The 14525-nt window shown below is 49.3% G+C and overlaps 1 protein-coding gene across 3 annotated transcripts in view; it reads left to right on the top strand.

Moving 5' to 3' along the window:
• The window catches only part of C12H17orf114 (chromosome 12 C17orf114 homolog), a 122148-nt gene that overhangs the window by 96902 nt on the left and 10721 nt on the right, over positions 1–14525 (top strand). The window lies entirely within an intron of this gene.

Genomic DNA, 14525 nt, shown 5'->3' with positions numbered 1-14525 from the left:
AGTGGCGCTAGACCTCTCTAGTCTACTAATATTTATACTAAAATTTACATTCCAAATGTTGCAAATATACTTTCAAAATATTCGATTTGGCAGAAAAATATGTCGTCTTGGTACATTAAGTTACACTACTGAATTTTCTCATGTATTGATAGTTTCAAGTTCTGAATAGAAATTAGAAGTCTATAACTAATTTGTTACTTCTACGGATGTTTCTTCAGGATAAAATGTATCTCATCCATGGGACCATTATAAGTTCATCAAGTCGGATATTGGTTTGTAACATTTCTTCACGTTCAGGGGCATCTGGCAACTCTCCCAGATCTGTAGTCATGTACATGGCTTTTCAGTTCAATCAGAGGACAGGGTCGCAGTCAGCGCAAAGCCTCTTTTCATATTTTCATCTACTCAAATGCAGGCTGCGGGTGGTGGCCCTTTTACAGCAGGCCACAATGGTCAACTTAAGTGAAGAAAACACAAAATTATAATTACTGCATAGAAATGATTATACAGTGTTATTCCCCTGCTAATACCCTTATGTGTATGTATTTATCTAGCCATTTGCGACATCAAAAGCCATTAATGCATATTAATTATAAGCGCAAAACACATTAACATTACATAAGCAACATTCATACTGTCAATTTGCTCACCAACTTAGTTCATTTATTATTTTAGCCGTGCAATTGCATTCCCACGTGTAATTCTTCTGTTAATAAGGTTGGTTAGACAAGACTCGACAAATCTTTAGTAATTACTAATTAATCAGTAATACTTTTAATAATGACATACGAAATTGGAACAGGTATTTGGTTTTATATTGAAAACCCTGCTCCAGCACAGGCAGCATCTGATGTTCACAGGGAGCTCGTTCCAGATTTTGGATGCGATGGAGGAGAAAGCTCTCCTGCCGGTTCTGTTTCTGCGGATGCGGGGAACCTCTGCCAGGGCGTGGTCGGTGGAGCGGAGGTTCCTCTTGGGTGCGTGGAAGGACACTCTCTCGTTGAAGTATTTGGGTCCGATGTTGTGGAAGGATTTGTAGGAGTGGGTGAGGAGTTTGAAGGAGACCCTCTTCTCGACGGGGAGCCAGTGGAGGCCTTGTAGGTGTTGGGTCATGTGCTCATGGCGCGGTGTCCCGAGGACGAGTCTGGCTGTGGAGTTCTGGATGGTCTGGAGTCTGTGCAGAAGAGTTCTGTTGATTCTGGCGTAGAGGGCGTTGCCGTAGGCCAGTCTGCTGGTTGAGTGCTTGGGTGACGGTCCTTATGCAGTCAGAGGGGATCCACTTGAAGGTCTTACGGAGGATACGAAGGCAGTTGAAACTGGCAGAGGCGGCGGAATTGATCTGGCGGTTCATGGAGAGGGAGGAGTCAAGGATGATCCAGAGGTTCCGATCGTGGTCCGTAGGGGTGGGTGGGCTCCAGAGGGCGGAGGGCCACCAGGTGTAGTACCAGGCGGACGTGCAGGGTCCGAGGATGAGGACCTCTGCCTTCTCGGAGTTCAGCATCAGGCAGCTGTCTTTCATCCAGGCTGCCACGTTCTTCATACCTTCCTGGAAACAGAGTCTGGTGTCCTCTGGATTCTTCGTGAGTTGGAGGATAAGCTGGGTGTCGTCGATGTAGGATACGATGGTGAGCACATGCTGTTTGACGATGGTGGCGAGGGGAGCCATGTCTCAGCGGTCTGACACATTGTGGGCTTACTAAGAAAGCAGAGGAGCTTGCAGCCTGCCCACTGCTTCCCATTGGCTGGCTTTACTTTCATTCTTATTTCCCTGCTTCTTATTCGATGGCCTACATTGTCTATTTTGCCTGTCCACCCCCTGCGTTCTCCCACCCTTCTTTGTTGCCCCACTGCATGTGACGCTTGCCACGGCATGCTTTGCCCCATGTTGGTTTATCATTTATATTCTCACCCTCCCTGCGTTGCTTCCAGGCTACCCAATAACCACAACGCTCATGGGGCAATACATACGAAGACATAAATCGTCATAATAAAATATAAAAAATAGCAAAAAAATAAGAATACTTATGATCCGACTAAACATGCTGAATGCCCAGCTTTTATGATATTTTACCTGTTTGCTTTAAAACCAACCTTTCTGTTATCCAAAAGTGAGGCATGCGGGGACTGAGCAGGCCTGCGTCCCAGTTTTCCGGAATATGCAGGCCAGCGGCCTAGTGAGGTCTGCACCCTGGTGGTCTGAACCGAGCAGTCCTACGCCCCGTTGTCCTGATCCGAGCAGGCCTGCGCCCAGAGTCGGCTCGTCCACTAGGGCGGAGGAGCTTCGCCCTACTGCTTTCTCGCAGTGCAAGAAGCAGAAATGTAAAATGGTAATAACTTTCAATTATTACCATTTTATGTTTGATTGTGGGAGGGCGGGTGGGCGCGGCTGCTCTGCGAGCAGGGGAGGAGTGTTGTGACCGCTGCTGAGTGCGCAAAGACTGTTTCGTCGGCCCTCTGGGGCTGTCCAAACCAGTCATGCGCACTATTGCAGCGTACATGGAGAACATAGCCTCCCCATAAGCACCTGGCTGGGCGGCGTCCTGACGTATCACAGCGCTGCTTGCAGCATTGTGATTGGCTTAGGGGAGGGAGCCTGGCTACCTACTTCCTGTTCTGAGCAGGAGCAGAGAACATGCAGGACCTGGCCAGCAGAAAGATAAGTATTTTTTTTTATTATTATGAATAAATTAACCCCCACTTCCCCTCTGCTCAGCGCACGACCCCTGCCCATGAGCCATGCCTGCCGCGACTGTCTGTGGCCCAGTGTTCTGGACTGTGCACAGATGCCAAGGTTTTAGATTGCTTATGTGTGACATTTTCATAATTTCAGTGTAATTCTGAGTGACATTCAACGACTATGAGTGACACTTTCTCACGAGCAATGAGCCGGCCTATGACGCTCGCTGAACTCCACTTTGTTGAGACTAGTGGCTGCAATGCAGAGCTCAGCTGTCACTTTACAGTAACCGGCTGAATGATGATGCACTCGGCTCCTATAATAGGAAGAAGACGAGTGACTCACATCTTTGTGTAGACTGCAGGCAGACGAGTGACTGCAATTCAGAGCTCAGCAGCTGCAACTTTACTTACAATACAGGCTGAATGATGACGCGCTCCTCTAAAAGTAAATTAAATTAGGTTTGATGCGTGACACTCTTGTCAGCGTGCATCACGTACCCAGTACGGGCCAGCCATTTTGTCCCTCTGGTACCGAGCAGGCAGCGCCACAGCCGCGGTCCAGGAGAGGACTTGACTTGTGCGGCATTTATGGCTTCAGGCTGCACTGGACTGCCGTGCAGGGTGCCCAGGCTGCTGAGGCACCATGATTCTACACTGGCAGCGGTCGGGGGTGAGTCGCGGGTCCAAATCAGTACACCGCAGGGCCTTGCCGGCAGCACATCATGGTGCAAGCTGCATCGGTGGGCTCCTTGCTTCGCTGGCTGTCATACTTAAACTGTACTGTGCCTGCACCCTTGTGCCACGGGCAGCCAGCCCGTGGCCTATAGATGTGTGTGTCACACTTTCCTGGCTGTTGTGATTGGGCAAATGTTCATGATTGACTTGTGACGTCCTGAGTGAAACCGAATGCCGCGTCTGGGTGTCTAGTGAATGTTTACATTGTAGCCAGCCCAGAGCGAGGTGATTCATCCCCAAGCCTGCCGCAAGGACACACACAGCAGCACATTAAGCAAAGCTCTTAGCAGGCAAATTAGCAGGGCTCCGGCTTGCTGAGGAGGCGCTATAAATGCGTGACATGCATTTCAGTGCAGTGATGCGGACCACCAAACTTAAATGCGTTAGTCTAACCCCTGACGTTTGGTACTTGTCAGGGATGCCTGGGGTGTTTTAAAATCCTTGGTTGGTGGCCAAGTCACAAACATGGAGCAGAGTTAGTCCTGCACAGCGTCGCGAAGCCCCTTCCTTCGGGCAGAGCTGCTAGTGTATCAAACTGCAAGATGAATCTTTCTTTTCAGATAGAAAAGCCTTTTTCTAATATGTTTTACTTTTTTTTTTTGGTCCTTGTTAGCCATTCTGCGCTGTGCCCTGAAAGGGCTAATTCGACTGAGCCAGTTTTGCAATTTACATAGTGTCTTACCGTTTGAACGCCTGTAGGTGGCACTGTGTGATTAAGTATGTCAAAGACGCAGCCATGAAGGTGCTGTTGACAGCACAGCCCGTTGGCTTGAATACAAAATTTAATTAACCCCTTCAGTGCCCATGACGAGATAGTCTCGTCATGGAGTGCGGTTGCGCTGTGCCCATGACGAGACTATCTCGTCATGAACCCCGCCCGCTAATGAAACGCCCAGCACAGGGCGTGGAAAGGGCGGGGCACTGAAGAGGTTAAAGAATGCTGCGCTGTGCATGTGCAATGCTGCTGGTGGGTGTGAATGCCTCTCACAACATATGATGCAACAACAGCCTCCGAGGCACCACAAACTCCAGTAAATTCTAAGCTCAGTTACTGTTGTCCTGTAACATTAGTAAAGCGCTTACTACCCATATATGTATCATTGAAGCGTTGGCCCTCACGGATAGCAAGCTACACCGTTTAGGGTGTGTGGCTAGGATGGTGTGTATGTTTTTTTTGGACCTATGAGCGAAGTGTTTCCATGTGGTGCGTGATGACCACCGAGGTGCGGTTATTGTGTTATGGGACGCAGCGCCTGGCAGTGTGATGGGTGAGAGCATGTGACACACGGACGCGCACATTATACGTGCATGCGAGGGTGCGAGGTGAAGGTGGTGGGTTGTTGCCCTGGCAGCACGAGGGGGAATCGACCTGCCCCGTGTTACCATTCTGCACTCACTGGTCCACGTCAGCCCAACACTTTTATCCATTCTAGTTTACATAACCAGTTCCCCTCCTGACCGGCTAGAATTTCTTCAGGCAACTTTCACTTTCATTATTAGTAGTGAATGGCATTTCAGGGTAAAACAAGCCTTTGCAATGCAATAGGTCTCGCATTATTAAAGTTTGAGCTATTGGTGTTGCGTTATTAGCCCGTCGTTTCACGTTAACTCACTCAACAGTTCTAGCTAGTGTTTCCAATATTAATAATATGAAAACGCAATATTATTATGACTTCTTTATAGTACAACTAACAGTTTGTCTGCCTTTTTGACCTTTAAGTGCTGTGAGAGAGCAATGTACTGTTCCTGACACCCCGGGGCTGTATATGGGTTTAAGGACCGTACACTGACTCTGTGTGTCTGGATCCTGCCCACAGCCAGCGCTGTGTGTAGTGGAAACATTCCACCCCTTGGACAGTACTGGGGCGTACAGAGCCCTCGTAGCTATGCGTGTGCTAAATCAGCCGGTGTAGTGAGCTCTTGCTCGATGGGGTATGCTGGCTGGTTGCTTCTTGTTTGTTTTTGTTTTGCAGTTATATATAGCGCGAAGTCAACCCAAAAGTATCGGAGAGATTTACAGGACAACCAGTTACATTACACAAGAACACATTGCCTATTGGAAGGCGCAGGGAGATGAACTAATTTGCCCAGAATCACAGGATGGTGCGCCAACGCCGTGACTCAAATCTGGTTCCTTAGCTTCCCGCTCGGCAGCTCTGGTCATTACGCCACATCCTTGTGCTTTAGGGAGATTGCCTACTGTCGTATTGTGTGCCTATGCTCCATTTTTGTACAGTTCTATTGCAGAGAGGGCTACTGTGCCCCTAATATTCTGTGCAGTGCGCCACAGTGATGCAACGCATCAGGTGTTAGTGGGGAAGGAGGGGATCTGGGGACACAGGGAGGAGCAGCGGGTTATAGAGTCTCCTAAAGTGTGCTCCGGGTGGTACTGTCCCTCTCGTTCCTTAGTATGCAACAGACTGAATACTCTACACAGGGTACCGCCTATAAATAATAAGGTACCCCATACATTGGCAGAACTGTTCCGATCTCAAACTCTAAAAAAAAATACATTAAAAAAAAAATTAAAAGTAGAGTTTCACTCTAAATGAGTAAGATTTAGTGGCTTGTCATTTTCAGCGGAAAAAGCTGAGGCACAGAGAAATGGGATGCCCTACACATATCAGCCCCCTGGACACATGCCCCCCCCTCTCTCTCTCACATACATGCGCACATTCCCTCGAAGGCACGCATGCGCACACACTTGCGCACTCACTTACACACACTTGTTTTTATTCTCTCTCACACACATGTGGCACCTTACACATATTCTATTACTCACGAACATAGGTAGGCACACACAACACATTCTTTCACACGTGTACGCACGCACATACTCTCACAAACCTATTCACTCTCGCCACCTCCATGCACACTCACTCTTATAAATGGACACACACCAGCCCCAGACACTCACACTCTCTCTCAAACACACACACACATTCCCGGTCTGGCACGCACACATACTCTCGCCCACGTTTACTGTTATTGTCTCCCACACATAGCCCCTTACACAGTCTTTCTCATGCACATATGTATGTGCACACACAACACATTCAATCACGTGCACACACAAAACACACATTTTTCTCTCACACACTACCTCTAATTCTCCCACCCCTCACATAATTATATAGTCGATCACAGACACTCGGCCACACGCATACACACTGACACACTCATTTAAACACGCACTCACAACTGAGCTCCCACGCTCTCCACGCGGCATTAAATCACCAGGGTCCCCAGATTCCGGTGTGAAAGTTGAAATATTTCAGTGGAGGTAAAAATAACAAGGACACACACTCATCCAAACACGCACTCTCTTGCACGCACATATGGTAAGTAAACCGTGTCCTCGTGAAAGTGCGCTGCGGGCCTTGCTCAGCAGAGATGTGGCCATAATGCATAGTGTAATGAACAACAGTGATGCTGGGCCGAGCTTTGCTTTAATTATGAATGATGCCTGGACCGCGCGAGCGGAGAGCCCCTGCCAAAGCCAGGCTGCACTGTGACCATTTCCCACAAGCGGCCACTGTGCTGGAATTGTTCTGCACGGACTGGCTTGTGCTGTAAAATGACAGTTGCAAAAAAAATTACAGAATGAAATGGCAAAGAGTCGGGGGGGCAACTCTTCAGGGGGCCCCAATCCTCCCAGGGGTCCCCATTCAGCCCAAGGTCAATGGGTGTCTTTGAGATATTAGAAACTCAGGCCCCCCTCATCACAATCTGCGGGGGGTGCATCATTTTGTGCTATGCCAGTGGTTCGAAGTAATCAATTCTGCGGCAGCAGCGTTTTCCATTTGAATATTAATTTAACACCGTTGTCACGTCATCTACCATCTGCTGTGTTATGTGCAGAGTCCACAAAATAATATTTCCGCCTCAAACAGATGAAACGTTACTAATATAAGTGCCACGCTTTGCAAACGGTTACAGGTATCTTTCGGTTGCTGCTTGCTGTATTCGGAGTTCAACTGGCGCCAAAGAGGTGCACCTTCTTCCCAAACAGTATTATCGCGTGCTAAAAGGACAAAACTGCTAAATAAGCCTGCTACTGAATGCATTATTCCACGTAATTGAATCATGCCACATAATATGCCTTTTCGGGTCAACATTGCCACTCAACTTGGTCCTTCCTTTCCGCATAATTCAAGTGGTTATGGGCATAGGGCAGAGTCGAGCCAGAGAGCCCCTTTTCTTGGCGCATAATATAGTCAACGTTGCCACTCAACTTGGCCCTTCATTTCCGAATAATTCAAGTGGTTATGGACATAGGGCAGAGTTGAGCTAGAGTACCCCTTTGGGGTCCTACACCCCGTTTGATTTCTCCTAATGGAGAGTACTTTAGGTCGCTGAAAATGCAGGGCTGGTTGTGTGCCCTTGTTGAAGGTGGGGGGGCACCCGCACTCATTGGGGGATTCGGCAAAATCAGCATTCGGCAGCAGACGCTTAATACAAACTTCAGGGCCCAGCGCTTATTTATTTATTTTTAGAAACTAAGCACTGGGAGCATGCACATGAGAAAGCTGTGGTCTGGTGGCTAAGTTGCTTACCTTGAAATCAGGAGACTTGGGTTGGAATCTTGGCTTCCCCACTTAATCAAATTGTGTGATCGTAGGCAAATCCACGCCTCTACTTGCTTTGCAGAGATGTTTATAAACATGGCCTATTTCAGGTAGAACAAACTCTACCCATTGCAATAAGGGTGGTCTGGTATATGGGGCAGCGAGAACAGGTCGAGATTGTGCACAAATATTGGTATGGGGCATTCCTGTTAGAGGGCCGGGGTTCACGTCTATTACATCACCAAGACCCATCCATTATTCAAGTTTAGGTGTGCCGAGAGGCAATCCAGTTCCCAGTTTTGCGCTACACGAGAAAAGATACACTGTGCAGGGTATTTAATGCACGCCAAAGATATGTATGTAGGCGGATTGAACCCCAGATCTTAGCACCTGGCTTGGTAATTCCATTTCTCGAAGCACTCGGGCACCCCACCAGGAGTATTCACTTTTCATATGAAATTTCTATTTTAGCGCACCCGAGCAGGGGGTAGGGGGTGGGGGGGGGGGGGGGCGACGGTGGGAGCGGCGTTCGCTTCCTCGCTGCAGCCGAGCGCGGAGAGTACACGAGTTCTGACGCTGCCGGCGCCTGCTGTGGGGGCTTCCAAGCACTCCCGCCGGCCGGAGCAAACATTATCTGACTTCAGATCCAGGCGATGAGCAGGCAGGCGGGTGGCGAGGCCCACGCACGCATCCGGTTTGAAAAGGGATGGAAACACATTTTGCGTCATTTGAGAAACTCTTGGCGAGCACAGCTATCAATAGTGCTGCATGTGCAGTGGCACCAGGCACTGGCCGTCTGGGTGGCTTACTGCACCCCACGCACCCCAGGTTCATTCTCCGTTTTGGCATTAGGGCTCACGAGTCCACAGTGGATTTTTTTTTTTTATTTCAAGGCAATCGCTGAGGGGTAGATTTATTATTTTCAGTGCAAGGTAAGGAACAGCCATATTTATTAAACAAGACGTCAGCGGTTCTTTCATTTCGTTGCTTCACTATGGAATGGATCCAAAAAGAAAACCATCCCGCGAGTGGTGCGTGCGTGCACGCGCGCCACAGCGAGACATGTGCTTTCAATTATCGCGCCCGTGTCTGGGCACGATAATTGAAACCACATGACGGCCGGTGCTCGTAACAGACACCAATAGGCCGTGGGCGTAGCAATGCTCCCGCTTTTGGCCTATTGCGTGCAGTCTTTTATAAAAAGACGCACGCAAAGGCCAATAGCGGCCCACAAAAGGAAAAGCACACGCACGAGCGAGTGTGATTCCTAGGTCCGCTTGAAAACCCCGTTTTTAGCTACTGCGCACTGCACCGCTAGGCGCGAGACCTAAAAAGGACAGTGTCTACAAACTGGTCAAAGGTCTCATTCTGCACAAATTGTTGTACTCAAGATGTCTGAATCAGCTATTCTGGGCCCCAGCAACCAATCAAAAGACATAAGTGAGAAAAAACTCAACCATACTTCTTTTTATGGCTGGGGTGATAGCCCCCCGCTTCCTGACACAATGCCCACATGACTTGATCCTTGTTGACTGGCAGGCCTCTCTCACCCCACTTCCTGCCTACTAGGGCTCTCCATGTGAGGCACTGTGGGGTCTCCATCACTGTGACGGATCTTCTCTCAGATGATGCCGAGCAGTGGTTTCCACCAGAAGAGCACCGGATGGTACATGCATGGCTCCGGTCTAAGTAGGCGCATGTCGGACGCCAAGTCTACAGCTTAGAGGCATCTCCGTCGTAGCCCGTCACAGTGACGTCACGGAGGTGCACTTACTCTCACATCCTTTCTCTCAGAGCATTCTTTTCACTCCGAAGCCTCTGGCTTCTGTCATCTGGACTCAAGGGTCCCCAGGCTTCTGGCAGAGAGGTTTAGACGTGTGTCTGCCTGCCCACCCACCTGTCTGCCCCTGCCTGCCTGTCCACCCGCATGTCTTCTGCCTGCCCACCTGCCGGTCTGCCCCTGCCTGCCTGTCCGCCTGCCTGTCCACCTGCCTGTCATCTGCCTGCCCACCTGCCTGTATGCCTGCCTGTCTACTTGCCTGTCGTCTGCCTCATGCCTTCATGGAGGATGGTTCAAGTCCACAGTGGCCGAATAGGTTTGCGCCTGACAGTCTTCTAAGAGTGGCGAGAGAGAGCGGCTAGTGAAGGACCCCAGACTCTGGGACGGTTCCACTAGATGCCTCCCCTCTCCACCAGCCCCATCTGACCCTGCTCTACCCCAGGCTCGTGTACTTCACTCCTACCTCCACCCTAAGGCTGATGGAAGGCTGGAGGGCACAGAGTGGTATGGGGCAGTGCAACACGCAGACCTGTCCCCTCCCCAGCCCTCCTCTCCCCAGCCCCCTTTGAGCCCCTAATGCTCTAGGGTGGCCCACCTAGGCTCTGAAGGGGCACCTTCCTCGCGCAGTCAGGCTGGTCAGATTGTGGAGGTGTCCACATCTGGGGAGGGGGGGGCGGGGTCCTATTGAAAGCATCAGACGCTCCAAGCTCTCCCTTGAGATGCAGCAAAAGAGATGAACAGAGCAAGGTGCTGACGCGGCATAACCTGGGGTATCTGGGCGAACTATGCTACTGGGGCCGGCGGGCACCCCAGGGTAGCCTGGGGGCCACCGATGATGGGTGCTAGGGTCTTCACTCACATATCCAGAGGTTTTGTGCATGATCTGACTTGGTAATGCTGGTAGCAGAGACACTGGGAGCGTGTTGTCCACATCACCTTGAGCACAAGGCAAGAGAACCCATGGGCTGACACCAGGCTCCATCATGTGTTCTGCCAGATTTGATTCCATTCAGCATCTGTCCTGGTTAGGTCTCGCCTGACCCAGCGCATGCGCTGGTCTGGCAAGACTTTTAGTAAGGGCTTTTAAAAGTGCTGCCACACGGCCTATAGCTTGCGTGCATGTGCGTGGGTGCGCTTAAGAGCAGAGGCGCCATATGGCTTTCCTCGTCATGCTCATTAAGCGCAGCGCTTGCAGCACACGATCGCGATCACTTTCACTTTCGTGGCTGCTTTGCTGTTCTCAGTGAGACAGTATTTCCCGCGTTCTTTTTACGGCCGCGATGCTTGTTTCTTTATCTTTTGGCTATCCTACACAGCATCTTCCCAATGGTGTACAGCAACACGGTGGGTAAGGCACTGGCATAGGCAGAAGGCCCCAAAGACCAGACCTATTAGCTTTGACAATGCTTTGTCAAAACTGGTTAAAAAACACATCCTGCGCTACTACATTGGTGGTTAGAGAGATGAGAGCTGAACCCGACGTCTGCTGTCTGCTCTCCTACTGTGCTGAAGTTTCTTTCCGTCCTCCCATGGCACACACCATTGCTCGTCCGAGGTGCCAGAGTGCAGCTGCCGCTGTTTGTTTGTCCGTCTTTCTGCACGCGAGGGCTCGCTTGAGCCATACTTTGCCAGAACGTGCCAGGCATGGTGCGTGGCTGCTAACGATGCAAGAGGCGACCGTAAAGGTAAGACCGAGGCTTATGAAGGGGGATGCTTTTCTGGACAGTCGGTGCCGAGCAGCAGCAGAGACGGCGAATAGCACGGGGCTGCTCCCAGAAGCTGCAGTTTACTTCAGCATTGACGTAGAGGGACACGCTTGTTTTCACTGTGAATACACAGACTTAAATTATTCACAGCAGCAGATCCCTGCTCTGCACTACACAATGTTTGCGAAATTAAACAATCCAGGAGCATATGTTCTCTGAAATGTCTCTACCTCGGGCTCCCTCTGTGTGACCTGTAAAGGGTGCGGTGCTTTCTCTTCAGTTGGCCTCCCTTGGAAAGAGAAGAGGATGAAATCTGCGAGGGTTCCTGAGATGTATAGTGAAACCCGTCTTTACAGGCGGCCCTGGCGACGGCAGTCAGAGCGGCTCCGAGAAGACGCATCACTGGCGCGATGAGGAGGGGAGCTATAAAAAGAATCTAAAAATCCAAATATATATTCAAGGGGATTTATAGGCGCTTTGTGGCCACACGAGTGGCGAGATTCCGAGTTAAACGTATGCACTTTAGAAAGTGCACTTGTATGACAGGGGCGCGGCTGTACCCTGGGCGGAAGCGCACATTCAGGATGCGCCTATGGAGTGGTGGCCAAGGGAGCTGTAAAGCAGTCGCGTCTTGCTCGTGTGGTTACTTAGACGTGGAACAATTCTCAAGCCTTCTGAAATGATATTGCCAGCATTAAACCCAGGGAGCTGGGATATGGGTGCTGGGCCTGCGACAGAAGCTCAGAAGGGGATGAGCATTGCAGAGACCTTTACGTTTTGTTTTTATTTTATCACAGTTGTGAGTTCTAAGACCGCGGTCCAGTGTCGTGCAATGCCTTCTGAATATCGGAGAGACTGGGGTTTCCTTTTCCTGGTCTTGGTTGCAAAGTGAGGGCATTTTGTAAGGTGAACCAAATGACCATCTTGCTGGGACACAGGAAGTATGAAAGGACAGGATACAGGATGTCAAGTGTTTTCCAACACATTTAAATAAGTGAAAATTAACTTTACAAATATTTCAAAATATGTAAGCAGAAAATAAAGTTCAAATTAAGCACTTTTTTGTAATTCTAAAGTTTAACAGACTAATTTTGAATAGGATCAAAACAAAGCGAGCATCATCTCTGATGCATCAATCCGATTTCCACACGTTGTCACTTATCCACCATCTTGGTTTAGCAGTACAGCTACATGACTGAAGCAAATGTAAGGCCAGTTCTATGATAAATGTCCAATCAGTAAAAAACATTAATCTAGCATACCACGCTTTAGTCATTTATTTGGTACCACTGGTGCAGCTCGGTTGCCATGGGCCTAGTGCAAGCAAAGTAACTGGACGCCCCCATTAGGGTGACATTGTAGTCTGCCAGCTGCCCCCGATTCTCCTCCACCTCCTTCGACATATCTATCATATCAGAACTCTATGCCACTTTCAAACAAACAATATTGTATTTACAATGCCTGCACTGCATTTCTGCAAGTCAAAGTCCTAACCCTCAAAAGTTTTACCAAAGCTAATCGATTCAGCCCTTGTACAGTGCAGGCACACAAAGACGTAACGTGCAGAGACATCACACTCACACTGCTGCCCTCACAAGGACACACCTCTCACAATGCATTCACAAAACATGGTGGCTATCCTGCTCTCATACAAGCACCCTACTCACACAGACAGGTTCCCACCTCTCTAGGAAGGAGCAGATTTGGGACGGAGGGAATCACAGGTTGAGTATCCGGGACTGGATCCGCGAGTGCAATCAAAGCTCTTGAAGAAAGCTATCCTGATTGTGCACTGAGTTTCTCTAACCTCCCCTTATCCGCACCTGAACCCGTACTGCAGACGATGTTACTCTGATCTTTGTGGACTTTAAAAGTCTTGGCATTAAAAAATAGGCGCCACTTGCCTTCTGAAAAAAAATATGTTGAGAAAATAGCGCCAAGAGGTGTAAAGCTCCATCTGTTGATATCTGTTCATGGAGTGATGGAGCACGTGCTGCCTATAGGGACCCAGTTAGGCCTGCTGAACAGAGTAACTTAAATCCGGGTATGCAGAACATTGCGTGGATCCGTGCCGGAGATGCTTTGTGCAGCGGAAATGAGTCATGGGTTACGAGATGCAGCGAGGCTCCATTGTGATGTCCTGTTGCGTTGACGTCAAGGATCCAGTTGACGGGCGCTTGCGATGTGAATTTTAGAGTCGGGGATGCATTGCACAGTCAGGGTGATGCGTCCGTTCCGAGGAGCTGTGAGGATTTGATGCGGAGTCCATAGTCGAGGCTGCCTTCAGCAAGAGGTGGAGGGCCTGTGCCAAGGATGCATCATGAGGTGGCGGTTCAGAAGATGATGCGGGCAGCAGCAATGTGAGTCTTTGCAACAGATCCAATCCACACAGCAGCGGCAGTGCTTCGGACCTGCTCAGTAGAGAATATGCATCCGTTCTGCTGGATCCTCCGAGGCTGGCAAAACACCTTGCTGTGCTGCATAACTAAATACTTATAAGGTCCCAAAAGCGAGACCTATTGGCTATGCCAATGCTTGTTTTTAGAAGGGGAGACTGAAAACTGAAGGAAGCAAGAGTTTTATGTGTGCCAGTTCGGGATTCGTTGCCAGCCTTTTCAGAATTCCGTTTACCACTGATGATTCCCTGTGTAAAAGTGGCATGAAGCGGAGCCACTGGAAGAAAGTGATGGTGCGGCCGTGGCGTTTTTCACATAATTATAGATTCCCCACATAACCAATCTGCAGATGTTAACAAAAAAGAAAATGTTTCCAGCTCAAACGGTTCAAAAGTTAAGTTACTAAAAATTCAGCGACCCGTTCTGCTCCCCAGTGTAAATCCGTTTGCACAGGCTGACTGGTCACCTTTCTGTTGTTTATTCCTCTATTTAGGTGTTGAACTGGTGCCAATGAGGTGCAGCCAATGCCCAGAGAGAGTTAACAAGTGTTAAAATTTCAAAATAGTGAAATTATACTATCGCAAAATGTGCCTCATTATGCCGTATAATTTGCGTTTTCTTGCCGCATAATTTGTCCCTCTTCTGCCACATAATTCCAGTG

The sequence above is a fragment of the Triturus cristatus genome, chromosome 12, assembly GCF_964204655.1.
Source record: "Triturus cristatus chromosome 12, aTriCri1.1, whole genome shotgun sequence".
Classification (NCBI taxonomy): Eukaryota; Metazoa; Chordata; class Amphibia; order Caudata; family Salamandridae; genus Triturus; species Triturus cristatus.
The sequence above is the reverse complement of the archived record's forward strand: the minus strand, read 5'-3'. Positions and strand labels throughout refer to the sequence as shown.